The following is a 3,564-nucleotide window of genomic DNA, read 5'->3' on the forward strand; positions in this document are numbered from 1 at the left end:
TCAAGTGACTAAACAGAGCAATGACGTGGTTCAGCAATTCCACTCCTAGGTCTATACCCGAAAGACATGAAAGCATCTTCACACGAAAACTTATACACAGGGCAGCCCCAGTGGCGCAGCGGTTTAGCGCTGCCTGCAGCCCGGGGTGTGATCCTGGAGACCTGGGATTGAGTCCTGCGTCGGGCTCCCTGCATGGAGCCTGCTTCTCCCTCTGCCTGTGCCTCTGCCCCCCTCTCTCTCTGTGTCTCTATGAATAAATTCTTTAAAACAAACAAACAAAAAGATTAAAAAAAAAAAAAAAAAAAACCCTTATACACAGGGCAGCCCCGGTGGTGTAGCAGTTTAGCGCCACCTTCAGCCAAGGGCGAGATCCTGGAGACCTGGGATCGAGTCCTGCGTCGGGCTCCCTGTGTGGAGCCTGCGTCTCCCCCTTTCTCTCTGTCTCTAATAATTAAAAAATCTTAAAAAAAAACTTATACACGAATGTTCACAGCAGGATTATTAATAGTCAAAAAGTAGAGCAACCCAAATGACCATCAACTGGTGAATGAGTAAATAAAATGTGGTATATATCCATATGCTGAAACACTATTCAGCAATAAAAAAAAAATAAGTACTGATACATATACTAGAACATGGATAAACCTTGCAAACATTGTGCTAAGTGAAACAAGTCCACTACAAAAGGGCTTACATCAGTAATATAATTCCATTTATATGAAATGCCCAGAGTAGGAAAATTACTGTAGAAACAAAAAGTAGACTGGTGTTTTTAGTGTTTGGGGGTGGAGGAGGGGCTGAGGGAAATGGAGAGTGACCTCTAATGGGTATAAAGTTTATTTGGTGTATGAAAATGTTCTAAAATTCATTGTAATGATGCTGGCACAACTGTGGATACGCTAAAATGACTGAATGATACATTTTACATAAGTGGAATGTATAATATATGAAGTATATCTCAATAAAGCTTTTAAAAAAAAAACCATAAGCTACATGGTATCCATAAAGCTGACTTTGGGGGTCCTGGGGGCACCTCAATGAGAAGCAAATGATTTCCAGAGAGGCTGGTATGGCTGTGAATCTGGAGATGTGCTACACTTGTTCTGGAGTTATGGACAGAGAAAGCCACCTGGACAAAACTTGCCAACTTCCCAAAGCCCACTCCTCACATGGGAGTCTCCATATGGGAGCTGCTTTAGGGTCAGGAGCAGCATGGATTCATTTAGCAAAGTCTGTTCTCCTGAGTTGGGAGGCCAGCTAGTTTAAGATGTAATTACTGGGGGCACCTGGGTGGCTCAGTGGTTGAGCCTCTTGCCTTCAGCTCAGGTCATGATCCTGAGGTCCTGGAATCAAGTCCTGCATCAGGCTCCCCACTGGGAGCCTGCCTCTCTCTCTCTCTCTGTCTCTCATAAATAAATAAAGTCTTAAAAAAAAAAAAAAAAGATGTAATTACTGGAAGCCTAGATGAACAGAAACATAATAGAGCCCTGGACAAGGAATCAAAAGAGCCTGTCCTGATCCTACCACTTACCAAGTGACCTCCCCAACTATCCATCTTCTGTAGATAAACTGGAAATAACTTCTGTGCATTCCAGAGTTGAGGGTATCAAATCAGCTGAATGCTTTACAAAGGTGCAAGACTTGAGTATGAGCCTCAAGTGGGTTGAGACTTCAGTGTTTTTGCCTTCCCAGGTACCACCGTAGAATCCTTCGCAGCAGGCATCCAGGACCAGGAGGAAGGGTGGGCAAGGTGTAAACAGGGATGCGGAACGCAGAGGCAGACCACAGAAGAGATGCCTTTAAAGAACTGCATGTCCCCAGGGTGTACTGCCCGAGGGCACATTCACCCTGAAACATAGGCATGAAATATGACATCTTAGCCCTGCAAGTTTCCCTCAAGGCTTTGGTCTTAAGAGCTCATACTAGGGGACACTGGCTCTTCAAGTGAGGTCAGCGTTTCCATAAGCAATGGAACAGCCCCCGCACGGACATCTCCGAGCAGCAAGAGAACAGGGACTGAGCTTCAACTGCTTGCCCGGTGCCTTACCTACATCATCACAGCTGCATCCCCATGCATAGGCACTGTCCTCGATTACGGAGAGGAGCTCACACACCAGAGACGGAATAACTGGCCTCTGGGTCATGCAGGGAGGACATGACAGAACCAGGACACCAGGCGAGCTCGGGTATGGGGGGTCCGGGGGGGCGGGGGTGTAAATAGTAATCACTATTTATGACAAATATATATTTTTTAAGATTTTACTTATTTATTCATGAGAGACTCAGAGAGAGAGAGAGGCAGAGACACGGGCAGAGGGAGGAGCAGGCCTCACGCAGGGAGCCTGACGTGGGACTCGATCCCGGGACTCCAGGATCACGCCCTGGACTGAAGGTGGAACTAAACCGCTGAGCCACCCGGGCTGCCCTATTTATGACAAATATTGCACATCCACGATCCTCTCCTGTCCTAAGTTCTCTGAAATGATGCCATCGGCTTTGGCCAGAGACGCGGTCATCTGACTCACCCACGCAGCAAACAGCGCCACACATAGCATAGGTTTTACACTTGCTTTTGAACTTACCTGTCGCCCTGTCAACCATTTCCTCAGCCAGCACAGGTGCACGAACCCCCTGGTGCGACGGCCTTCCGCGGCCCGAGGCCCGAGCACAAAGCGGCTACCACAGAGCGCCGGAGCCCAGGAAGCGACCCCGGTGGGGCGGGGCCTCCGCTAGTGCTTCCGGGTGACTTGCGCACGCGCACAAGAAACACCTTTTCTTGATCAGTGTTTCGAAGAGGGCACGTGATGTTCACGTGCGCTGGCAGTGATCAGGTGTCACTCTCTGATCAAACCAAGGGCTGTAGGGAACCTGGTACCTGTTGGGGAGTCACTGAATGATGACTGAGCGAAGGACGGGGGAGTCCACTGAGAATATGTGAACTGTTCAGGAGAATGAAGGGGGATGATGCGTTGGAAGTGGTTCGTGACTGGCTTCTCCCAGAATTCAAATCCCAGCTGTCCAGTGAGTCGCTGGGCAATCCACCGGGAATGCAGCTACAACCAAACACAAACAAAACCCCTTCCTCTTCGAAACACAAGACAGAACAGGGCAAAATACCTTTCCTTTCATGTGATAGCAGTATTCTAACAATAGATTGTTAACAAAAAATGCTGTGTTCACTCAAAACCAGAGATTTCAAGTGCAAAATGTACAAAGTAGTCACAGGTACATTAGGCCATAGGTAGCAGGCAAGATTCAACTGATTAAATACATACCAATTAAAAATCGTCATTTGGCTGAAACAGCCAAATAATACTCCGCCAAATCCATAGCAATACCCTTTACCAGTGCAGACTATCAGAATCAAGCAGACCACTTTCTAGAAAAATCAAGAGGATTTTTAAAGAGATGTCTCAGGAGACATAGAAGTTTATAGGGAGGATGAAACAGCACTTCCCACCTCACCTGAAGAACCAGGAGGCAGTGGGAACTTACTGAACTTAGTGTTGGAAAGTTCTTTGTGGAGATTAGGAAATTAGGTTCAACAACAACAACTAAAAAGAA

The sequence above is a fragment of the Canis lupus genome, chromosome 5, assembly GCF_011100685.1.
Source record: "Canis lupus familiaris isolate Mischka breed German Shepherd chromosome 5, alternate assembly UU_Cfam_GSD_1.0, whole genome shotgun sequence".
In the NCBI taxonomy this organism is placed as follows: domain Eukaryota; kingdom Metazoa; phylum Chordata; class Mammalia; order Carnivora; family Canidae; genus Canis; species Canis lupus.